General features: G+C 37.1%; 1 non-coding gene across 1 annotated transcript; it reads right to left on the bottom strand.

Annotated features, from left to right (window-relative positions):
- Positions 1-10,369: 10,369 nt before the first annotated feature.
- Positions 10,370-10,475, bottom strand: LOC141625551 (small nucleolar RNA R71). The gene has a single exon (XR_012535325.1). It is a non-coding gene; the product is annotated as a small nucleolar RNA R71 (small nucleolar RNA).
- Between the last annotated feature and the right edge of the window lie 16,927 nt (positions 10,476-27,402).

The raw sequence follows: 27,402 nt of genomic DNA, 5'->3' as shown, positions 1-27,402 counted from the left end.
TTAGCACGCATTATGAAATAATGTGTGATTTGATAAGAAATCAAACGCTATTCGATATGGTTTGGACTTCAATCAAGTTACTTTGAGTTACTTGATTCTTTTGGGGATTTTATCATTTTTGTCTAAATTATTTTTCCACTAAATCGAATCATATGAGATATGAAATGGTAAAAGTACCATGTTTGTAAGTTTTCACAAGAAACAAATGCTCATTTTTCCCTTTTTAATTATCACGAGTACACCGGGTTTGTGGCTCGTGAAGTCATCTTTCTGAAATACAAGTTTATTTCTAGAAGACAGAGTGGGAGAAAATTATACAAGAGCCACAAAGAATGTTATGTCGCAAGAAACTGGTCTTTCTTGGCTACATGAGACGTTTTGTGTAAGACGTTGTTTCTTTAAAACCTAGGAGGTTAAATTCGTCACTTGTTAAAGATGATGAATTCATGCTACTTTTAAGAAAGTAAAGAGCTTATAACTTATAAAAGAAATTGGTTGATTCAAGTTGATTACTTCTAGAAAGTAATGAACATATGACTTACATAAGAGTGTTTAAGTCACAACTCAATACAAGGCTTAGAGCCATGAAAATCCGAAACAAAAGGGCTTGATTAGTGACAAAAGGTTTTGCACAAATAAAGAGATATTTCAAAGCAAGATTGGTTGCAAAGGGTTTTGCACTAATTGAAATGATTAAGTCTATTTGGATCTTCTTAGGGATTGTGTTTCATCATGAGGTTATGAAATACATAGCGAGTGAATCTAAAACCCACTTCTTCAATAGAAGGAATGTATTCAATACATGTCTTGAGTTTAGTAGATTCTTGCAATCCTAAGATAATGTAAAACTTAAGAGAGGGTCTTAAGTAGGACATCAATGAGTTAGAATCAACACTTTGATCATGTGGTAAAACATTTCTCGATAAGTCGAGAAGTTGTGTTTACACATGGAGTTTAGTGGGAGTTACGGAAGTTTTAATTAGTCTTATATGTGGATGACATATTGATCATTGCGAATGATTTAAGACTTTTGGAGTATTATAATACATCTTTAATATACGGATTTATGAAGATAAATCCACGTGATATTAGCGTCAATAAGAAGTCTTATGTTGATAAGATTCATGACCAGTTCAATTAAATTGAACATATTTGATTGGTTTCATTTGCTTCCGTTGCCGAATCAATTAAAAGGAAATGATGTATAACACTTCATATGCTTTGAGCATGATGAGATGTTTTCAAAAAAATCGAATTTAAGTAATCTTTACCAAGTAAGCTATAAAGATTACCCTTAAGTGCTTGCAGAAGCATTAAGGAAGTAAAACAAAGTGTTTATGATGCAATTTTGTGTAAAGGGTGTTACACAAGTGACAATTGACAATTGAGATTGCGCATGGTTTCCGACAAAACCATAATCAAAACACATTAGGATGGTTAAGATACCATTGTGGCTATGATAATTAAGAAGTAGATTTTCTAGAATCGTTCTAGGCAATAAAGAACAATGAGAGATATTTATAACGGAAATTGAGTACACTTGCAATCATGAGATGTGCAAGAATGATGAGTCTCGCAACTTGTGAAAACAAAGGGAGCTATTCTAAGGCTAGAGGGCCTATGTCTTGATTAGATCTCGACACGTACTCCGAAAGTTTTGTAATGCAAATGTATACATTACAAAGGAAAACGAGTATGTAGTAAGGTTGAGTAAGGTACAAGAAGTTGATAAAACCTACTAACCAAAGCCTTCTCAAAGGCTAAACATGATGAGTCATGTCATTTCAATTGAGTTGAAATGAACAAACTACGTACAAGATCAAATTAGATTATAGAATATGAAATAGTAATCGGGCATTGACTATTCATATGTGACAATCACATTTGTCGTTCGAGTTTTACTTTAAAACTCTTTTATTATACTTTGTTACATCCAAACGGGTTGTAGAGACAATTGAACCCCGTTAAAGTGAACACGGATTAGCATTGTATTCGCCCATAGTCATTTGTATGAGGTGACGTCTCGAAGTGACTAGAGTGTGATGCGATTGATGGCAAGTTCAAGTGCCATAGAGTCATGTGAGATGACTAGTCGATCACATAGGCAGATGTTGGGAACACTTTGTCGGGCGGTGGACCGCTTATAGAGTTCTTGCAAATTTATAAAGCCTGGTCGTGGCGAGAGCTACTATAGTATTCTAATGAGTCGATTCTTTGACTAAAGACTATTCACCTAAGATGGCACGATTTCAGATTAACTTTGATTTGTGTTACTACGACCTTCGTAAATGGGGTCAAATGGGCACATTTTGGGTTATGATGGGTGTGGCTAGTCGAAGGGAATAAGTGCGATAGGAATTGTCCACCCCTTGTCAGGGTTAAAACAATATCTCGGGGCCACTCGAGGAGTAATGAACTGGAAATGCGTGGCCACGCTCGGAAGATATCCATGGTGGATAAATTCCGGTCAATCGATTATTCTCCGGATCGAGGAAACCACTCTCGATATGATCACTTGCAAAATACGACCGAAAGACACCTTGCATTGAGTGGGAGATAGTAATTAGACAAGAGAATTGGTGACGCACACTTGTCGAGGACAAGTGGGAGATTGTTGGGAAATGTGTCCTCAACAATAGTGCGATCACATGATTTAAATATCATTATTAAATCTCATTTCAAGAATACGGAAGGGATGATACATTACATATATAGTCAATCGGTCCACACATATCGGTAATGATTGGTCACTAGAGTTTGACATTATTCTGTCGTGCGACGGTGGTGATCGATTGATCCTCGAGGTCACACCTAAAGGACGATTCCCTTAATTGAAAAGGTTAATTAATTGTATACCGATACAGATTAATTAATTCCTTAAAATTGAACAAATTATTATAAGAGAGAGAATAATGACATCTTATTATAATGTGATTAAATGAGATTTCATTTAGTAATTTAAGAAGTTATATTACTAAAATTAATCGGTGTTTGCGAAACACGCGAGATGAGAATGATAAGTTAGTTATAATTACAAGATATTGTGAATTATACTAACTAGTAATTAAATGACCATTTTATGAGAAAGTAATTTTATATTACTAGTCAATTTGTTAAATATGATTTATTTAATTTATAAATGATATTTAATTTGTTAAATATGCATTTTAAATTAAAACAAGACATAAGACATGTCACATGTCACATGACATACAATTGTATAATTGACAAAAATAAAATGGACTCAATATTACAAGGAAAACCGTTTTTATATGTAGTGAGTGGGTGTTGATGGTTTTTGTTATTTAAATAATAAAATAAACATCATGATGACACCTACTACTAGCTAGCTTTTCTTGTGAAGAACAAAAGCAATTGGGAAGAAAAATTTGTCTACCCTATGCCCTCCCAACCGGTTTTCCATATAGGAAATTAGAGAGAAATTTTTCTCTAGAGAATTCATTCTTACTTTTTATGAAAAACCTCCCTTCTCTCTCTTGTTCTTCACAAAAATTCATTTTTGTGAATCTAATTTGTTTAAATCAAACACTAATAATACTAAAAGTAGTATATGAGTATTAGTAATAGATTTTAAGGTAAACCACGATATAAACATCTAGTACATGTTAGTTTGTGGGATTAAGGGATAGTTTTGGGTGCAACTAATTGGAGGGCTTCTAATTTGAAGTCAAGTATGTTCATCCATTAATGGAAAGCTCAAGAACTAACAAGAAGGAGATCTTGTTGGTGCCCAATATGACCGAAATTATTATGGTGAGAAAATGTTTTCTTATCTTCTTTTATTAAAGTTTGCATGCATAAAATCCACCTTTAATTTTATGACAAATTAATTTAAACATATATGAGTATGTTAGTATGTATAAAGATCTACATTTCCTTCAACGCCAACCGGTGATCTTCCTTGTGGGTATTAGCTCGTTCTTATCATTTGTTACCACCGTGGTACCTCCTTTCTTAGGTACCACTTGAACGAGGCTAACCCACAACAAATCCGATATAGGGTAAATGATTCTCGCATCAAGTAATTTCATAACCTCCGCTTTTACTACTTCTTGGATATGGGGGTTTAGTCTCCTCTGGGATTGGATGGTAGGCCTATGGTTCTCTTCTAAATGAATTCTATGCATGCAAAAATTGGGGCTTATTCCTTTAAGATCATCTAGACTATAGCCTATAGCTTTTTCATATTCTTTTAACACATTAAGCAAGCTTTCCAATTGATTCTCATCAAGTTTGTCATTAACAATCACGGGTTTAGTTTTAGATTCATCAAGGTAAGCATATTTCAAATTTGGGGGAAGGGGTTTTAGAGTTGAAGTTTGTACCTCACTTTCTACCATTGAAGGTTCACTAAGGATTTGCTCCATCTCCATTATACATTCCATTCTCATGACATATTCAACTTGTTCCTCAAGCTCCTCAAACCAATCATACTCAAATTCTATGACATAATCGTCCATCTCTTCTTCTTGCTTGGTGTGATCTTTGGCTGCTTGTTCAACTTTAGTGGATTGTGATGCTTCCTCGAGAATGTCATTTATCAATATGGAATGCTCATATGTGAGCTCCTTGCAGGCTAGAATGGCCTCAAGTAGATCTACTTCCAATTCCCAATGCTTATCTTTGACCTCACTTGCTTCTAAGGCTTCCAATGCTTGCAATGGGTCTTTATTGAGAGTAGTACCCACATATGGTCCTCTACACAACAATCTATAATATCCATCTTGCAAAGTACACTAAGAAAAAGGTGAGAAGTACCTTGAGGAAGTGATCTCCCTCAAGGTAAAGAAAGACACGACTAAAAATAATTAATGAAAATCAAATCAATTTAACACCATCCCCGACAACGACGCCATTTTTGGTCCGGTTTAAACTCGTCGTCAAAAGCTACCAACCAAAACAATATTTATAACTTTACAAACTACTCTTAGCAAAGAGGCAATTAAAGGTCGGATCCCAAGGGACGGGTATTGATGTAGGATTTTTCAATTGCAAATGGTCGTGTCTTAGGGTGTCACAATTTGGGTTGAGATGAAATTGGTCTAAACTAATTAACAAGATGAATAAAAACAAAGTAAAGCAATTAAAGGGGTTTGTAAACAATTGATTAAAAGCACTAGGATGTCATGGGTTCATAGGGGATTCATGGGAGTTGATCATACAAACATGTTCTCAATTATATAGCAAGCACTTATTGTTGTGATGGGATCGAGTTGGTGTATAAGCTTACAATCCCTAAGAAGGTTTGGGTCTCGGAGTTGAATCGAATAGATTGTACAACACCTACAAGTCGACTTAATCCTTCCTATTCAACTATATGCATGGTCTAATGAGGCTCGAGTTGGTGTATAAGCTTACAATCCTCATTGAAAAGATAGGTAATGGGTAAAAAATACAAGGATTCATAGGCTCGCATTTCATCAAACATAACATGTGCATAAGTTGAAATCACAACAAGCAAGCAATTTAATTATGAAAATATATTAGATTAAGCATGAATCATTCCCCATGTTGGTTTCCCCTAATTCCCCATTAACCCATAGCTAAGAAAACTACTCACTCATGATCAAGTTTAACATGTTATTAAGGTTGTCAATCATACTAACAAGGCAAAACATGATGGATAAATGAAAGTGATTAACAATAATTAAACAAGGTTAAGAGAGAATTATACCTATGAAGATGATTCCAAATAATAAAGCAAAGAATAATAGAAGTACTTGATGATTGATGGAAGGTTGTCAATCCTCCAAATAAACCCAAATAATCTTCTCATTACCCAAATTAAAGGAAGAACAATAGAGAAATTAAGGAAAGGTTAAGATGTGATTAATATTGAGAATTGTATTACAACTAAATTAAGATTAATTTGATGAGTATAAGATATGATTAAGGGGTGATGCTAATCTAGGTAGTACAAAGGGGTATTTATACTAAAAATTAGGTACACAGATTAGGGTTACTATGGGCTTAAATGACTATTAAGACCCTAAGAAAAGTTGAGGAAATGCTCCTCTCGAAGGAAATGAGCGGATTCCCATGCTAGTCTTGCCACAATCCACTTGACTTGTGCTATGGCACGGGCTCTCTGACTTGTGATCCGCTCGGATCCAGGGGAAGCCGCTCGGCTCCTTTGGTTGCAAGTCGCCCGTCTTGGGCACGAGACGCCCGAATCTTGGTGTTGTGAGACGCCTGGATCGTGCCTGATCCGCTCGGATTCCTGGGCAGACTGCTTCTCTTCTTTTCCTCCTTAACAATCTGCAATAATCATTTCGGGGATGCAAGGATCCTTTCATCATTGCCCATTTCACTTTATTATCTACTTAGGCCTCTAGTATTGGTCTTCTCTTTGATGCTTGGTCATTGGATGCGATCAATTTAGCTCCATTTCGCCTCATAAATGCAAAGTTAGCAATCCTTTCCTACCAAAGAGACAAAACCTCAAAGAATATGCAAAATGGGAAACTAAAGATAGTAAATGACCCAATTATGCACTATAAAGCATGGGAACGAGGATAATTCAGGGACTAAATGTTCTCAAATATGAGTCGCATCAGAAATGATGAGACAACTTATATAAATCATCTTTTCTCAAGTAAAGTAAAGCCGTGTTACACAACTAAATGATTAACGAATCTAGTAATACAAGTGCTAACCCATTGAAAATAAGAATACACAAGAAAATAAGAACAAAAAAGAGTGACAAAGATAAGAACTTACTGCGAGAATTGTGATGGAATACCATAAGAAATAGGGCATCAAAATTTTTATATATGAGACCTTTAAATGTTAAGAATTCTTGTAAATTTACTAAAATTTATTAGAGATTGTTAATGCATTCTCTCATTAAAGGGGAGATCAAGAGGGAGGAAGATTGAAGAGCATTACTCGCATAATTAGATAGATGAAGAGTTGAGAAAAATGAGACTATTACTCCTTAAACGTCACATTGCTTTCATATGCATTGGTTTAATCACTAAATAAATGAAATCATTAAATTACAACATGGCATTAAATAGGGGTTTGAATACTAAGGAATATGAAGGTAGTGACAACATGGCATTTTCTGGCCGAGAGACGGTGCCACATGACACTCAAATATTACTTAGTTTAGCATTTAAACCTTCTCTAACTAAGACAAATGTCTAAAAAGAACTCTCCTAGGCTAAAATGGAGAGTAATTTAATGTCGAGTCTTTGAGAAAGTTAAAATCAAGAAAGAAGACTGAAAAAAATTTCAATTAAAGGACTAAAAAAAAGACAACAAATCTACATTATTATTGAGATGAGGAAAGTTGATTATAAAGAAAAGGAGTGACAAAGAGATGGAGTGCTAGGAGCGAAGAAGATGAAATTTTTTTTATCCATCTCACAAATTCTAGAAAAGAGAGAGAGTTCCTCTCTCATTCTTATAAAAAAATTTCCTTCTCTGTTTGTCTTTGTTTTCGGTTAGAATTGTTTACGGTTACCCGTTAATTCTAAGGAACTTTTTCTTCAGTTTTTTTTGTTTTATATTACCTTTTTTTTGGGGTGGGGGGGGGGGGGGGGGGTTTAAAGTGATATTCGGGTCTATTGAGAGTGTCCTATTGTTGCCCTTTCTTTTATGTTTACTTATTGGTAATTGAAAATCCTTTGATTTTCTTTTACCGTTCTCATCCGCAAGGATGGTATAGGTTGATTTTCAATCAATCTTTTTTTTTTTTACCTTATCAAAAAAAAAAAAAATTCTCATCATTAAAAAAACATAACTCGATTAAACGTCAGTGATATAATTTTTACATGACATATACTCTCTTCAATTCATTCCAATGTTCTCATTTTCCATTTTCAGTTAATAGGCTATACAACCAGTTGTAGTATACCTGACGGTCTAGAATTGATTAATTTTTTTGTACTCCGTATCTTTTGTTAGATTATGTAAAAAACAACTACAAAATATTACTCTGTACTTACTACTGTATTACTATTTGAATAAGTTAGTTCAATTCAAGTTCGTCTTGTATTAGAATTAGTTATTGTTGATCATAGGTTCTTATTATCAAACTAGTTCTAATGCCCGTGAAATTCACGTGGCGTTGTTGACTAATGTTTTGTTGTTGATAAGTCCATTTTTTATAGACTTTATCTCCTTATGACTCTAATATATATGATTATTGTATTAACCTTAGTGATTTTATGAGCTAATATTGTATTCTACTTGTCTTTGCATGGTTTGTCACATTTTGTAGGAATTTGAGCTTTTAGGAGCTTATTTCTAACAAATTTGCAAGAACTAGTATAGAAGGTTAAGTGTGGAAGCAAGATGGACCATGTTAGGATATTATGGAAATAACAAGTCCAAGCATGAAGAATTGTGATGTACAAATGAAATCACAAATAAAGCTCAAATTAAGAAGTCCAACTAAGGTGGAAACTTTGGATGCTTAGTGAAGCTTAGGATGCCAATTGAAGAGCTTAACCGGGTGATTAAATAAGGCATTAAAACCAAACTTTGGATTCCTTGAGCATTAACTAGAGGAATTAAGAGGACCGAGCTGGAAAGCCACGACCCCGATCGGGGTTGGCATCCATGATCGGGGTTTCCTTGTCCTATGCGCATACGTTTCAAGTCCTAGCTCCCTATAAATAGAGAGCTAGGTCCGACCTAATTAGCATTTTATTTTCATCATACAATATCACATTTCTTGTATTCTTAAGCACACAACTTTTCTCATAGTTTTCATTTTAGTTTTAATATTGTTAAGCATTTGGTTATTGTTAAACATTTGGTTCTTATTTATTCAAGCTTTTGGTTCTCATTTGTTCTTCGTTTGCAAGTTCTTAGCTCAAGTTCTATTCCTTATTCGGTAATTCTAATTCTAGTTTATTTAGTTTACATTTCTATTTTAGTTATTACATAGTTTTATCATTAGTATTTTAATTCTATCGCATAGTTAATTCTCATATTTCATAATTCACCCTTTAGTCTATATCATTTCTATAATCATGTTTAGCATTTCATACATCATAGTTTGTAGTTCACATTTCAATATGAGTAGCTAAATTCCCTTTCGTCTAGGGATTAGGAGAGCCATGCAATAACAAAGATATGTAAAATGATGAATTAAGTTGATATAATATTGTCTAATTGTTTTTATCACATGTTTGTATCGTCACGATTAATCATTGTTTAGTGGCCATATTCATCGATTAAGTTTGTTAATTCGTTCTATAAGTCGAGAGACATGGAATTGAATTAGACTAAGTACGTGTAGTAGGACGACCTAGTCATAACGAGAGTTCCCTAGGACCCGGTCTATGGTTGACACTAACATCGAGAGGTGGGTGTCTTTAAGCCTAAACAATTGACAATGTTATTTATTCCAAGTTTAACATGAACATATATATACAATTGCATGTGTGACCCGACTCCCCTGGACTCCTTTAATCATATATTTTTATATCATTTTATTTGCTAATCATCAAACCAAAACAAACCAATCAATCGTTACCGACCTTGATAGATTTCTATTCATAGCATTTCATAGCGCAATTTCCGTCTCCTTGTGTTCGACCTCTCGTACTACATTAATTTGTGTCACGGGAAAATTATCTTTGTTAGGTGTGCGACATAGCCTATAAAATTTTGGCGCCGTTTCCGGGGAGCACGGTTTTATTGCGTTCAGATTTGTCGATTTCGCTCTTGTTTTCTTTTGTCTTGAGGAACACTTGTTCCTTGAGACCGTTACTTACAATTTTCTAGAGATTGTTGTCTTATGCCCAGATCTTCTCGTGTTGGAGATTTGCTTTCACCGGATTCGGAGCTCGAGAAAACATTTCGTAGAAGATGACGTATTTGGAAAGAAGTTAAAGAAGCCGCTTCTCCCGTACAAGTTGAAAGTGCAAGAAAGTCTTACTTAGACGATCTTAAAGCTTTTGAAGAGGAGGAGGTTTCCAGTTCATCATCTCCACCACCACCACCATCTCCAACTAAAAAGATGGTGAAACTTTCCGATCATTCCAAGCCCACCGCGGCTATGCTTCCGGCCAGTATTACTACTACTCAAATTACCGCCCCAGAATTCGAGATCAAACCGGCTTTCATTAGCCTTGTGGAGAGGAAGCAATTTGGGGGAAGTCCTTTGGAGGATCCCAATTTGCATGTGCAAAATTTTTGTGACTATTGCTCCATGATTCGGCAAACGGATGTCACTCAAGCCCAAATTAGGGAAATACTTTTCCCTTTCTCTTTGAAGGATAAGGCAAAGCTATGGATCAATAGCCTTGATCGCACCGCCATGGGGATCACAAATTGGGAAACATTGGCTCTTGCTTTCTATCAAAAGTTTTTTCCACCAGAGAAAACTCAAACTTTGAGGAGCCAAATCACCGGATCCCATCAACAAGTTTTTGAGAGCTTATATGAAGCTTGGGGAGGTACAATGAGTTGCAAAGGCAATGCCCACATAATGGGTTGGATGCTTGGTTCCTAGCTATAACATTCTACAATGGATGTTGTGCCGAGTCCCGAAGGATTCTTGATTCCGCCAACAATGGGCGGTTTAATCAAATTGACACGGATATTGCTCATGCCACAATCGAATCCATGGCGAACTATGACGCGCAATATGTCAATTATCGGAGTGTGCCCATTAAAGGTAAAGAGGAAGCTTCCGACACAAACTATTTTGAAAGCTCAAATCTTATTGCTCCAAGAGAAGTTGGAGGCTCAAAATGCAATACAACAACTCAATGCTGTGTCCTCTACTAGCCAAATTATTGTTTGTGAAGGTTGCGGAGGTGCGGGTCATTGCACCGCTCTATGCCAAGCTACTATGGAGGAGGTATGTGCTTATCAAGCTTTTAGACAAAGTTCTTATCCACCGGGTACATTTTCAAATACTTATAACCCGAATTCAAAATTTCACCCGAACTTGTCTTATAAAAGCAACAATGTGCTTAACCCTCAACCCCAACAAAATTTTGTGCCCCAACCACAAAATAACTTTATCCCTCAATAACAAAGGTTTGTTAATCCACCGGGTTTTCAAAACCAATAACAAAGACCACCGCAACAAAACTTCCAACGACCACAAGGTCCACCACCCTAAAATGCCAAACAAAATGACCAAGGGGGGAAACTTGAAGCCCTGGTGATGCAAATGGCTAAGACCCAAACGGAAATGATGTCTCACTTACAAAAGAGTGATCAAGCCCACACTACCGCTATCAAAATACTAGAGCAATAAATGACTCAACTAGCCACTTCTAGCTCTCAAAGAAAAATGGGACAACTACCGCCCTAAGGTGCGCAACCACATGAGACTGATAATGCTATTTCTTTGAGAAGTGGTACAAGATATGATGGGTCATCCGTGACTTTGGATGATGAAGTGGTTATTAAAAAGTCCAAGCTTGGGGGAGATGCTCAAAAGAAGGCTAGTGAAGAGCCTCCTATTAAGGTTCGTGTTCCATTTCCTCACCGCTTATTAATGCACAAGAGAAAGAGTAAGCTGAAACCAAAGGAAGTGACGAGGTGATTGTTGAGAAAGAGGTCTCGCCTAATGCTAAGGATGGTGATGCCGTTTTAAAGAAGGTGGATGCTCCTATTGAGGTTGAGAAAGAGAAAGATGTGGAGAATGCTCCTCCAAGGGAAGTTGTTGAAACTCAAGTGTCGTTTCCCCACCGTCTAGCAAAGCACAAGGAAGAGAGTAAGTTTCGTAAGTTCTTGGAAGTTGTTAAGAATTTACAAGTTACCATCCCATTTATAGAATGCTTACCCAAGTCTCTTCCTACTCCAAGTTTATGAAAGAAATCCTCTCAAAGAAGCGATCCTTCAAAGAGGTTGAGACCATTGTTTTCACCGAAGAGTGTAGTGCACTCTTACAAAACAAGTCTCCCCTGAAACTTAAGGATCCCGGTAGTTATTCTATTCCTTGCACTATAGGCACATATATCATTGATAAGGCCATTTGCGACCTAGGTGCTAGTGTAAGTGTCATGCCCTATTCAATTTGTGAAAAACTTAACATGGGTGCTTTAAAATGCACTAATATCACTTTGAAAATGGCGGACCATTATTTAAAGCGACTTTTAAGTGTATTAGAAGATGTGCCTGTCAAAGTTGGCAAGTTTTTCATACCCGTTGACTTCCTAATACTTGATATGGCCGAGGACTCACAAACCCCAATAATATTGGGTAGGCCATTTTTGCACACCGCGGGCGCGTTAATCGATGTGAAAAATGGGAAGTTGACTTTGGAAGTGGTTGATGACCGTGTTACCTTTAGCAAGAACAACACCATTAGAAGCCCAATGTTACAAGAGTCTTGTTATTTATTTAGCACTGTGGACTCTTCTAGTGCCTCTACTACACTTGGATCCTTACTGATTGATCTGTTGGAGGAAGATATTGGTGTTGATGGTTTTGTAGGTGACGATTCTAAGGGCACTAATGCTAAGAGTGCCAAAAGAAAGGGAGAATTTTCTTGGAAAAGTTTCAAATGGATGCGGAATGAAAAAGAAGCTATGAAAGGAAGCTCGGATGGTGGCAAGCTCAATGATGAAACTTGATCAAATTAGCTTCTTACGTCGTGCGGGACGTTAAACCAGCGCTTCTTGGGAGGCAACCCAAACTTTTATTTGCTTTTGTTTTTAATTTTCCGCAATTTATTGTTTTTCGTAGAATTAGGAATAAAATACTAGACTTGACGATGTTTGTTTTTTGTGATTTATAGGTGAAAATTGAAGAAAAGGAAGCTTAAAGGAGAAATTCACGCTTCCCCATGCTAGAAACCCCGTTCGGGGACGTAGCTTTCAAAAAACAGGACGGAATTAGGAAAACACTGAAGAAAAGTCAAAAACGGATAAAACTGGTCAACCCCAATCGGGATTCCTAGGCCCCGATTGGGGTCGTGGTTTTGTGTTTTCTTGGCATTATTTGGAACACGGGTAACACGAATTTCATTCTATCCTTCTAAGCAAACCTGATGGTACACTTCTCCTTCTCCTCTATCATTTTTCTTCAATTTTCTTCACTAAAATCACAAGGAAACATCAATTCCTTCATCATTTTTCAAGATTCATTCAAGCTTTAACATCATCAAGTGAGTATTCCTCTCATTTATCTTTGATTTCATCCATTATAACCAATTTAATCAAGTTTATCAAATCCTAACTCAAATTGGGGGAAATTGATTTTGTGCTTGTTTTTGCTAGAAATTGGTTATTAGATTATGTTCTATTAATGTTTATAGGATAAATTAGTTCACTAATTTGTTCTATTATATTTGTTTGGATGGATTTTGGTTTTCCTTAAGATGAATTTTTGTCTTAAAATTTCAGAAAATGGGACCAAGAAGAGCTCCTACCCAAGGTGCTTCAAAGAGAAGAAGAGGTGATGCGGAATCCTCCCGGGCTGCGGAGGATGTTCAAATGCAAGATACACCGGAGTGGCATGATCCTACCTTTCCCCGAGTCATCTTCAATAGTAAGAAACAATGGGATAATTGGGTCATCTTACGCAACAAAGGTACGAAAGCCACTAAGTTTATCAATCAAGCTTCTTTGAAGAACATTGGAATTGAAAAAAGTGTTAAGACTTTGTTTAAGAACCTTGGTATGAAAGCTTGTTACAATATGAATTATAAAACCTTTCCCGAACTCACCCTTGAGTTCTTGAGTTCTTTCGAGTTTCACAAATAAAAAAATCCAGGTTTTATTAATTTTGTAACTTTCCGGTTGTTTAACAATGACTATAGTTTGGATTTAGCGAATTCTGCCGCGATATTTGAATTAAAACATGAAGGCTTGCATATTGATTCACCCACAAATTACAACCCCAAATTGACTTGGAAATCCATTTCTCACTACCCATTTAATGGTTGGGATCATGTCCCTCACCAATTCATACACTACCCCGAAATACGTATTTGGCAAAGGTTTATAGGGTGGACGTTCTTTGGGAGAAATGAGCCTCACTCGCTGAGGAGTATTGAGGTTGAAATTTTGGGTGCCTTTCTAAATGTAAATGGTTATGAAAAGTGGGGGATCAATATCCCCTACAACTTTGCAAACCACTTGACCAAGCAATGTAATGCTAAGAATAGTTCAATTGTCATGGGTGGGTTGGTTACTAGAATTGCACATCACTTATGCCGCTTTAACCAAGAGACCACCTACTTGAGACCTTTGGTTTGTAAGGAAAAGGGGGATGGACTTGACTATGAATATTTCCTATCTTGTAATTGGTTTCGCAATTCTCATCCACACATGGTTTGGAAGATTGGTGGTCATTATTTTATTAGACTACCATAAGAGAAAAGTGAACTAAAGGCCTTAGTCCATACCAAACCCCGGAGTGGGAATGCCCCCTTTACTCGCCCCACTTATCACTTGCCTCTTAGAGAAGAGACATCCTCCACCGTTGAGCGCTGTGTAAGAGGCCAACCCTCTCAAGCACGCCATTCTACCTCTAGCATAGATATGATGGACATGATGCACGACCTTAGTCTTAATATTAATGCCATTCTTGATGATCAAAGACTTGCATTGCATCCAATTTATGATCATTTTGCTAGATACGGAGTAATTCGACCCGCAGGACCGCACCCATCATATTATAACTATCCCCTCGGTGGATTTTCTCCTCCTCCTCCCCTTTCGAACCATGATGCAGATACTTATACTACTTATGCTCCCGATCCGGATTTTTGTGGTTTGGACTATGGAGTTGAGGCATTTAATGGAGGATATGGTGGATATGGTGTCGGCTATGGTGGTTATAGTAGCTATGGAGATGGACTTGGAAGTTGCCAAAACATTAGTGAATATGTCACTCCTCTCCAAAGTAATGAACCATGTGGAAGTGGTGAAGCATCCAGAAGTGGTAGTGGTAAGAAGAAAGGTAGAAAGGGTTTCAACTTTTGGCCCTTTTCTTGAATGAATGATGAATGGAAGGAGTCCTTCGTATACATACTAGCTTGGGGGGAGGCTAGCTAGTCTAGTAAGTATTCTTTACTTTGCACTTTAGTTTATTTTCTTGCAACCCATTAAATATGACCCATTTTCCTTCTTGTTTAGGTGCTTTGAGCCATTTTTTTTTGGTTTAGTTGGGTGATCTACATGTTAGCACATTGAGGATAATGTTGTGTTTAGCTTGGGGGGGGGGGGGGTGATTGCATTTGCATTGTAATGTAGTTTGCATTTAGACAAATCTTAAAATTTAGAGAAAATTGTGTGTTTTTGCTTGTTTATAGCCTACTTTTGTCATGGAAATTGTGCTTATGCCCTCTTGCTTATCCTAATGATAGCATATAGGTAATGATTTATTCTTATTTGATGGATAATTGCTACATGGGGATGTCTTGACATAGTAGGTGGGAGATGAAAAATGAACCAAATAGGCTTGATCTTGACTATTGGCAAGCTACAAAATTGGTAAGGTAGAACCTTCTTAGACCGATGCATCCATATTCGGTCTCTCTTAGGTGAGTGTAGGTCTTCTTATGGTGTGTATTATATCAATAACGCACAAGTATGGTCTTGATTTCGTCTCTTTATAAGCATGCATTCATTTGTTATTAGCATTTTGGAGCCATTCACATGATTAAATTTGCCTTTTTGAACCCCTTCACAAATTTTATCCTTAGCTACATATAAAAATTGCCTACCTCATTGAGCTAGTAGCTCTGATTAGTTGTGTTTGGGTGCTTATTTGGGATTTGGTTCATCTTTAAATATCATTGTGAGCTTGGTGTTAATGCTATTGAAAAACGAAGTGAAAGAGAAAATGAAAAGAAAAATGAAAGAAAAGGAAAAAATGATGAATGAAAAAATGATGGAAGAAGAAAAAAAAGAAAGAAAAAAAGCCTGAAAAGAGAATGCGATAAAAAAAAAGCATGGTTTGAATTGAAAAAGAAGAAGAAGTTGATGTAAGAAGCTCTCATGTTTTATTCATAAATTTTGGAGAGTATTCTTGTGATTTGTATCGGAATTTTGGGAATAGTTTTGGGAATTGAGCATCCTTGCATATGGTTGTTACTAGCTAGACTTAGCTCCACATACCATAAATCATTTGTTCCCCTTTCTTACCCATTACTTATTTGCCTTCTTCTTACCCATTACTTATTTGCCTTCTTCTTACCCATATGGCTTCTTTTTCATGCTAGCATTTGAATATTTTGACTTGTGGTTTTGAAATGATTACCATATTAGATTGCGGGCACATTCTCATGAGTCGAGGATAAGTGAGTATTTTCACACAAAATGTCCTTTCACATACAAATGAGTTTGAGTGCATCGTGAGAGTCCATTAGTCAAAAGATCATGCAAGAGCTTAAAGGTTCGTTCAAAGTCTTTCATGCTACGCCGTCATGTAAATCTCATCCATGTTTTTACATTATTCCTTATGCCCATGTTGTCTTGGGTTTTGAATCATTATGCTTAGCTTGTTTTAGGATATTGCAATTGATGGGATATGATTTCTTGCATAGGGACTAGCAAGAGTTTAGCTTGGGAGAGTTTGATAAGTCCATTTTTTATAGACTTTATCTCCTTATTTTGGCTCTAATATATATGATTATTGCACTAACCTTAGTGATTTTATGAGCTAATATTGTATTCTGGTTGTCTTTGCATGGTTTGTCACATTTTGTAGGAATTTGAGCTTTTAGGAGCTTATTTCTAACAAATTTGCAAGAACTAGTTTACAAGGCTAAGTGTGGAAACAAGATGGACCATGGTAGGATATTATAGAAATAACAAGTCCAAGCATGAAGAATTGTGATGTACAAATGAAATCACAAATGAAGCCCAAATTAAGAAGTCCAACTAAGGTGGAAGCTTTGGATGCCAATTGAAGAGCTTAACCGGGTGATTAAACAAGGCAATAAAATCAAACTTTGGATTCCTTGAGCATTAACTAGAGGAATTAAGAGGACCGAGATGGAAAGCCACGACCCTGATCGGGGTTGGCATCCCCTATCAGGGTTTCCTTGTCCTATGCGCATACGTTTCAAGTCTTAGCTCCCTATAAATAGAGAGTTATGTCCGACCTAATTAGCATCTTATTTTCATCATACAATATCACATTTCTTGTATTCTTAAGCACACAAAAATTCTCTCATAGTTTTCATTTTAGTTTTAATATTGTTAAGCATTTGGTTATTGTTAAACATTTGGTTCTTATTTAGTCAAGCTTTTGGTTCTCATTTGTTCTTCCTTTGCAAGTTCTTAGCTCAAGTTCTATTCCTTATTCGGAAATTCTAATTCTAGTTTATTTAGTTTACATTTCTATTTTAGTTATTACATAGTTTTATCATTAGTATTTTAATTCTATCGCATAGTTAATTCTCATATTTCATAATTCACCCCTTAGTCTATATCATTTCTATAATCCTGTTTAGCATTTCATACATCATAGTTTGTAGTTCACATTTCAATATGAGTAGCTAAATTCCCTTTTGTCTAGGGATTAGGAGAGCCATGCAATAAAAAAGATATGTAAAATGATAAATTAGGTTGATATAATATTGTCTAATTTTTTTTATCACATGTTTGTATCGTCACGATTAATCGTTGTTTAGTGGCCATATTCATCGATTAAGTTTGTTAATTCGTTCTATAAGTCGAGAGGCACGGAATTGAATTAGACTAAGCATGTGTAGTAAGACGACCTAGTCATAACGAGAGTTCCCTAGGACCCGGTCTATGGTTGACACTAATATCGAGAGGTGGGTGTCTTTAAGCCTAAACAATTGACAATGTTATTTATTCCAAGTTTAACATGAACATATATATACAATTGCATGTGTGACCCGACTCCCCTAGACTCCTTTAATCATATATTTTTATATCATTTTATTTGCTAATCATCAAACCAAAACAAACCAATCAATCGTTACCGACCTTGATAGATTTCTATTCATAGCATTTCATAGTGCAATAACCGTCTCCTTGTGTTCTACCCCTCGTACTACATTAATTTGTGTCAAGGGAAAATTATCTTTGTTAGGTGTGCGACATAGCCTATCAGTTGTCATATTTTTCGTTTTGCTGTTTTGAAGTTTATTGATTTTCTTTAGGTAGTAGTAGCATTTTTTGGTGTATACGTAGCTTTTTTTTTAATAATAATAATTGTGCACAATAGAATAATAAATTACTCAATATTGCATGAGTGGATATAGTAACGGATGGATTCAACTTGTAAAATGAAAGGAAATTATTGATTAAGCTTTAAGCTTGTAAAATATTGGTAAATTCATAGGTAGGCAGTACATTCTGTTGGTCCTTTTTCTATTGCGGCTTTTTTCCAACTAATTATTTGATATCGGCTCTTCATATGCTGTCATTGTTACGTGATGTAGTTATCTCCGTAGCTTTTTGCCTCTTGCTGTTTGTGTTGCACCCCGCCATGTCGGACTTTTGTTTTGTTACTTTAGTCCTGCAAGTTGTATTGTGTAACGGTGATCCGATGCTTTTCACTTAATAATATGTTAATGAATGACAAATACTTATATATCAACCCATACAAATTTATCACAAGAAGTCCACGATCGTCAGGATTGTAAAAGCAACCAAACAAAAGTCATTACATTTTGGAAAAACTTGAGATGAATATAACACATTATAGACTGATGAATAAACCAACTAATCAACTATATGAGTACAACTGAAAGCAATATGGGATCTTTGACAGGGTAGCCGTTCTTTCTGTATTGGTCTTATACTCTTGTTCAATAACAATAAGGGAAATGTGTTTGAAGAATTATCTTCTTCTTAAGGAGCAATGCAGAGGTGTTCCTTTGCTTTACTTATCTTATGTTCCCCAATTCTAAAGGCATGCCAAATAGTTCAAAATTTGGAGTTTAAGACACAGTCTTTTGTAGGGCAGTTGCATTTTTTTCAAACTTGGGACTTTTATGCATCGTGTAAAGCTGCCAAGACACTTCAAGAAGGTGCCTGTAGCCTTATTTACCAACCCAAACACACACCCCGAATCTAATGAATAGGTCTAAATAACAAATTGCTGACGGTTTTTTATGTACCGACTGGCTACTACAGGCTAGTGTTCGGTATATTTGGTCGGGAAATAGACTTATTTCCGAATAAATATCTGTCTGAAATTGTTTTGGCTAAAAAATTGTCAGTAATTTCTGCTGGATAATCGCTAAACTTCGGACTGTAAAACAAAACGTTTAAAAATTGGCTTAAAATGATGATCCTTAATTCTCTAACTAAAGACAATTTACCAGTAAAGGGAGATATTTAAATCTATGTGTACTTGAATTATACTCTAATGATGAAGAACAAATCATAATTGCACTTGTGTGAAAGCGACAAGACACCCCGAAGACGTGCTACATGGCTCGCGCCTCTTTGAGCAGCCCAGGTGGCCACGTCGCTCAAAACTCACACAACCACTCATTTTCCTATAAATACCCCTCAAATGCAACCATTTGAGGGTTACGCGAGTGTCCGCCCCCTCTTATCTTTCTTAAAATTCTCGACTCGACATCCTAAGTCACAATCCGACACGTGTTTACGACCTACCGATCGTAAACACAAGCCTTACACATTGTTTGGTACCGTCATCGTGCATTAAATCACTTGACCGACCATCTCGACCGCTACACCATCACTAAACTTAACAAAGACTCTTTTTACTTACTAAAGCGGTTTTAAATAGAGTTTTCCGACCAAACGAGTTGATACACTTACGTCGATTTCTCGCCATAAGCCTAGAATGTAAGTATGAGGGTGTAAAAATCTTCTTTTATCATGCTTTCATTTGTTTCATAACTATAACATGCTAAATCAAGCATAACATGGTCCAAAACATGGGAAGAATGAGCCAAAACCGGATTTTTGGTTGAGGCAGAGGCTACTTACGTAGCACATGGGCTCACGCCTAAAGGACCCTGCCCAGCCTTGAGTCCAAACCGTGTTTGGTCTCTTCATCTCCCTTATTTTCATTTTCATATTTGTAATCTGTTTTTACCATTTCAAGTATTTTCAAACCATTTTTACAAGTTTTTAACCATAAAACATTTTTCACCCTTGGTTCTTAATACCATGACGGTTTAATCCGTGTTTCGGTGATAATATTTGGTTAATTACATTATAAAGGGTATTTTAAAACCTTTTATTTCATTTCTTTACATTTTGGAAGGTATTTTAAAGCCTTTCATCATTTCTTTACATTTTCAAAACAAATGTATTAGTCACCAACACAAAGTCATCCTTGGTTCCATATACCATGTCGGATTTTAACCTGAGTACGATGATGAATGTCGACTAATTATATTCAAATGAACTTAATACAATTAGTTCATAATTATTTTCAAAACTATTCATGTCAAGCTTGCAAAAGCGAACCCGACATCGAATATTGTCAAAACAATGACGATTATTCAATTCTCGTTCTTCAAATCAACACAAAAGCGGCCTAAGCGGCCTTTTCAAACCAAAACGGGTTTAAATATCCATTTTTCAACACGTTTTACAAACGTTTTTAATGGTCAGAATACGTCATATATCGTTAACTGACCCGCGCCTAAAAAGGCCATTTCTTTTTCTATTTTCAAACCAGGGGAGACCCCCTTACATCGCCAATAGGCTCGCGCCTCTTCTGGCTGCCTGATGCAGGTCTGTTCCCCTTCCAGCATTGGTCTAGGACGATCCTGACTCCGGCTAACCCGGATATAGGATGTATCAGACGACTAATTTGCTCATTCAAATACCGTATTTGCAAAATGCCTTACTAAAACAAATGGATCACATTATGCACCATAAACCTAATTTGGTAAATGGATGTTTAATTTCCGTCTTGCATGCAAATCAACCATAAATCCAACTCGACATCTTATACTTGATATTTGGATTAAATCAACCGACTTAGAAAGCTCTAACATGTTAGGTTTAAACTATAGGATGCGCATTCATGCATTTAAACCGTTTTATCAACTTTTGCATTCAACCAACCAAGATCGATCAGTAGAGGCCGCTACAGCGGGCGGGATTGGGTGTCTGATTAAAGTGTGGGAAATAATCTGTATACTTCCCTTAAAATGAAGGATTATAACGAATTTAATGATGACGATCACTAGTCATAAATTAAAATACATAAACAAAAGTAAAGGATTCAGAATTAACCTTCGGTCCTAGCAAATACGGCCTAAGAACAATATCAAAATAGATATTCTCCTATCAGTTGCACCTTAGATGCTCCGAGAAATGCCCTTGATTTTGCTAGAATCGATCCAAAAATTAAAATAATTTTTAGGTTTTCTTTGTGTTTTCCGATGAGAGAGGAGGCAAAAATGAAAAATGAATTAGGTCAGAAAATCCTCTCCCTCACTCACCTATAAACCGTGTATAGGAATGAATTAGGGTAGGCTTTTTTTTTCTATTTTTCTTGGCCCATAACTGAAATAAGGAGTATTCTTTCCTTATTTTTGGTTATTCCAAAAATGTATAAAATGTGTTAAATTGTCATCTAGTGAGGATCGAACCCATGACCTCTTGGTTTGTGTACCCTCACTATTACCACTATGACACATTCAACTTGTTGATATTAAATATAACCGATTACATTTAATTACGAATTAACAGATTAATTCGTCCAAGCTAACATTACATACATTTAATTAAATATAACTTATTATATTTAATTTACGAATTCACAAGCTTAATTCTCTCAACTAATATTATTTAATCTTCATTAAATAATTGTCTCATCAACACATTGACTAACTGTTTAGTCATATTAGGCATCAATGTGATCATATTTCTATAACCACATCTCTCAAACACATCCTATAGGTGTGACCTTTAGGGACCAGTTGATCACCGCCATCTGTATGATAATAACGTCAAACTTTCTAGCAAGCCAACCATTATTAGGTAAACGTTAATCAACTGATTAAATATACGAAGTATACCCTTGTGAAACTGTAAGAGATTTACAAATGTTATCACACTAATTTGTGGAGGACACAAGCTCCAACAAACTCCCACTTGTCCTCACAAGTGTATGTGCGATAACCGATTCTCATATCCTAAAATTTCCCCCACTCAATGTAAAACAATTTGCAAATCCGCATTCACAAAGGTCGTATTTTACAAGCGATCATTATCAAGAGTGGTTTCCCCGACTAGAGAGTAACTTAACTGATAAACGAATCAACATTCGAGCATGGCCATGTGTAGATACCCAGTATCTATTGAGACCCCAACAAACACGCGATGATTATCGGACTACAACATGTTTTGGGATCGCAGCGTTTGATCGACAGTTTGTGTACAACTTTACGTCGGAAAACTTAAAACGATTTCGAAAACAAAACATTTCAAAACATTTCAAAAATACCTGGAGTGTTTAATGCACAACGACGGGGTCGCGATGACACTAACTAGAGTCAAAACCGACACCGAGCCAAAAACCGACTCGAAAATTCAAAATCCCGACTCCAACAACGAGTCAAACCGAGTCAAACACAAAAACCAAAAATATCTCAAGCCTTCTATACTAAGTTTTCCCAGATTCATGAATGGTCAAGTACCAAACATGTGACTACAAAACCTAGGATAGAACAAATCATGATTGCGTTTGTTGTGATAGTGACAACACGACTCGAAGTGCCGCGACGTGGCTCGCGCCTCTTTGAGCAGTCCAGGTGGCCACGTCGCTCAAAACTCACACAACCACTCATTCTCCTATAAATACCCCTCAAATGTCGCCCATTTGAGACTTACGCGAGTGTCCGCCCCCTCTTTTCTCCCTTAAAATTCTCGACTCGACTTCTAAAGTCATAATCCGACGCGTGTTTACGACCTACCGATCGTAAACACGAGCCTTACACATTGTTTGGTACCGTCATCGTGCATTAAACTACTTGTCCGACCACTTTGACCACTACACTATCACTAAACTTTTAAAACACTCTTTTACTTACCAAAACGGTTTTAAACCGAGTTTTTTTCCGATTAAACAAGTTGTTACACTTACGTCGGTCACTCGCCACAACCAAACATGTAAGTATGAGGGTGTAAAAATCTTCTTTTATTATGTTTTCATTCGTTTCATGACTTTAACATGCTAAAACATGCATAACATGAACCAAAACATGGAATAAACGAGCCAAAACTGATTTTTGGTCTGAGGCAGAAGCCCCTTAGGTCGCCTACTGGCTCGCGCCTAAATGGGGTGCCCAGACCAGAGATCAACCATGTTTGTTCTCGTCATTTCCCTTAATCCATTTTCATATTTGTAATCGGTTTTTACAATTTCAAGTATTTTCGAAACCTTTTGTTTCATTTCATATGTTTTAACCATAAAGCATTCTTCACCCTTGGTTCTTCATACCATGACGGTTAAATCCGTGTTTCGGTGATAATATTTGGATAATGACATTTAAAAGGTATTTTAAAGCCTTTTATTTCATTTTTGGGAGGTATTTTAAAGCCTTTCATCATTTCTTTACATTTTCAAAACAAGCATATTAGTCACCAACACGAAATCATCCTTGGTTCTATATACCATGCCGGATTTTAACCCGGGTACGATGATGAGTATCGACTAATTACATTCAAAATGGACTTAAAACAATTAGTCCATAATCACTTTCAAAACTATTCATGACAAGCTTGTCAAAACCGAACCCGACACCGAATATTATCAAATAATGATGATTATTCGGATCTAGTTCTTCAAATTAACAAATGCGGTCTAAACGACCCTTTCAAGATCAAACCGGGTTCAAATATCCACTTTCAACACGTTTTACAACGTTTTCTAAACAGTCAGAACACGGCATACAGCCGTTGGCTAACCCGCGCCTCAAGCAAGCCTTTTCTTTCTCATTTTCAAAACCATAGGGAGGCCCCTTACACCGCCGGCTGGCTCGCGCCTCTTATAGCTGTCTGGTACAGGGCTTGTTCCCTTCCAGCATTAGTCTAGGAAGATCCCGACTCCGGTTAACCCGGATATAGGACGGATCAGATGACTATTCAAACCACATTTGCAAAATGCCTTACTAAGACAAATGGATTATGTTATGCACCCTAAACCTAATACGGTAAATGGATGTTTAATTTTCGTCTTGCATGCAAATCAATCATTAATCCAACTCGACATCTTATACTTGATACTTGGATTAAATCAACCGACTTAGAAAGCTCACATGTTAGGTTTAAAACATTGAATGCGCATTCATGCATTTAAATCGTTTTATCAACTTTTACATTCAACCAACCAAGATCGATCAGTAGAGGCCGTTAAACGCGGGCGGGATTGGGTGTCTGATTAAAGGGCTTCCCAATACGTACCTTCACCTCTTACTCAGAAACTTTGGATAGTGGACGACCTTATCCAGGGCGTACGAGAGTCATTCTAGAGATAGGATGCTAAAGAGGGACGATTTCCTTATCTTTAGTACCTATGTCAAAACGCTGCTTTGTGCTTCGATTTGACCGAGGTATAAAGTGGAATTCGAACGGGTTCCAGGCATCCCACAAATGCTTGGTGGTGACTCCGAACATCTCTAATCGTTTCGAGACCCTTACCGAGACGAAACCGACCGATCTAAAATGATCGGGTCGAAAGCACCTTTACGCCGCCGAGCGTGGCTTTCAAAAAAGACCGCTGTCATTGTCCACAGATTGGCTGGGCATACGCAGGTGGGCCATGTCCACAGATTGGCGACTCCGCTGGGGATAACTAGGACACTTATGTCTTTGTGATCCCTAGATGGTTGATGCGTGTCTAAAATATGATGTTTCACACTTTATTCTACACGCATTTCAGAGCTCAAATGTGCAATATATGCCATTATTTCCCTATTTTCCTCTACTTTTGTGTTTTTGTCTATTATTGCAGAAATATGAAGAATTGAGCGGAAATCGAGCCGAATCCATCCCTAAGTAATTGACATTGCATTTGACATGAAGTATTGACTCAAGGAATGAGCTTGGTGCGCATTTCAAGGCCTAAAGATAGCAAAAGCATGGGTGCGTACGAGTTTAACAAGCAAAGAAGTGCTTCTCGACATTGCAGCCTGCTTCAGATGGCTATATCTTGAGTTCTAGACCTGATAATCGAGTGATTCCAATTGGAGGTGAAAGCTTATCCTCTTAGCTTTCCAACGCCGCGTAGAACGCCTGATTTGACCAAGGAACGAAGAAATGGCAGCTGTTTTAAGATCGGTGCGCGATGCGAATTCGTCGAATGCAATGCAGTGCAGCCGTTGGTCGATCGACTCGGTCCAAGTGGTCGATCGACCACCCCACGGGTTCCAGTAGCTACTGTTTGCTGCTACTTAGTCGATCGACTGATGCTTATGGTCGATCGATCAACAACGGTCCGATCGCGCAAATTAAAAGATCGAGAATTTCAAAGCCCATTGTGATTAGGTTAGGAATAAAGGTTACGCAGGATTTTTCCTATATAAACTAACCTATGTTTTCAGAATAATCATCAGTTTTAGGCGAGAGACATTAGGTCTCGAGTTTAGCATAGTTTACATTCAAATACTTTAGTTTCTCAATAAAGTTCGCTATTTTGCAATCGGATTCTTCCTGCCTTTCTTTTATTCGGTATTTCTGCTCTTTATTTCAGTATTATTTCAATTCATTAAGTAGTTAGATTGTTTGTTTAAGATCCAAACCTTTAATTCAATTGTTGCAATTTATAATTCAAGTAGTTTAGTAATGCTTTCGCTATTCGTTTTTATCGCTTTATTAGTCGTAGTTAGAATTATTATGCGTAGCTAATTACCCCGTGCTAAGATGTGAGGGGACCTGCGGTGAAGACGACATAGATTAGTAAACCTGATGTCGGCCTTTGGTCGATCGATCGATTAGTCATCGATCGATCGATTCGGACTGGTCGATCGATCGCTTAGCCGGTCGATCGATCGACGCGATAGATTAGCACCGTTTCAATGTTTTAATTGTAATATTTGACAACGAGACCGAGAGGAGACTTGTTAAATGCTTAGTATTTGACCGACCCACAAGATCGAGAGATAGGGGAGGGAAAATAGATTAATAAATTGAGACGACTAAATTGCTAGATCGAAAGATAATGTAATTTAGGCATTAGGAATCACTTTTCGGGCGAGAGAGCTGGTATTAGTGAGACCTAGGGACCAGTAGCATAGGCCGAGAGGCGCTACTAGTTAAGAATGGACCGAGAGGACTTCTTATTTGCCCACCTATCGTGATCTATCGGACTTACTTAGATACCGTCGTCCCAAATTTGCCGCAGGAACCGACCGTCTTAGCATTCTTTTTATTATTGTTTACATCTCTTTTTATTACTTGCCTTTTATTTATGCATTTAGACTTAGAAATAATCCACTCCAAAACCCCCACAATCATTACCCTTAGACTAGAATTAATAACAACTATTATCTCCCTACCTCCCTGCGGATCGACCCTTACTACCGCTTGCTAGTAGTAGTTTGGTTTTATAAATATTATTTTTGGTACTCACTTCGACAGGTATCAAATTTTGGCGCCGTTCGGGGAGGCAAAGCGCTAGTTTTAGTTGTCCTTAATTTTAGTCTTTCTTTCTTTAGTCTCAGGGAACTTCGGTTCCTTGAGACCGTTCTCATGTCGTTCCTTCTGAGTTTTCCGCAGGAAGAGAACGAAATCTTTGGTGTCTATTTAGCCAGACTTTGGGAGTTTATTGAGCCCAGACGAGATGCCTTCTCGATCTCCAAATATGCCGCACCATTTTCCTAAGAAATGAATGACCCTACGCGAGCATACCTCGAGTCTATAGGTAAGTGGGATTTCGAAGGAATCCCCGTCATTGAGGTATTAGAATTCTTTAATTGGTTTGCTACTGAATCTCTTAAACCCAACTTTTCTCTTCATGTTGACTCAGATGAGGGGGTGGGTGAGACCTTAGAAACCGTTTTAGAAAATGCTGACGGAGACATAAAGGAGACCATTAGCGTGGTTGAAAATCCTTTTTATGAGGATAGTTTAGAACCCCTTTATGATTCTTGCACTGATAGTGAGGTCGATTTGGAGGATCTCTTTGAGAATCTCCAACTTGACGAGTCTAGCAATAAGGAGAGTGAGGAGGAAAATTTTGACAGTCTTGAGGTTAATTGGGATATGTATGACGATATTATAGATGAACCTATTATAGAGGACCCGATTGACCCATTTGACTTTATCGCCCCATGCATTTGGGACGATTATCCACCTTCTCCCTTAGTTGACCAGACTCCTCCACCTCACATTTCTTACCCGTCTGAGCATCTGGATTCTACTCGCGTTGTTTTTGAGTCAAATGCTACAGAGCTCCTTTGTTTATCACCTGCGGTTAACTTGAGCTTTTATATTCCGCCCTTAGCTGGAGGGCAGAATAACTTTGTGGACAATTTTAGGA

Source organism: Silene latifolia, chromosome X, assembly GCF_048544455.1.
Source record: "Silene latifolia isolate original U9 population chromosome X, ASM4854445v1, whole genome shotgun sequence".
NCBI classification, from domain to species: domain Eukaryota; kingdom Viridiplantae; phylum Streptophyta; class Magnoliopsida; order Caryophyllales; family Caryophyllaceae; genus Silene; species Silene latifolia.
The sequence above is the reverse complement of the archived record's forward strand: the minus strand, read 5'-3'. Positions and strand labels throughout refer to the sequence as shown.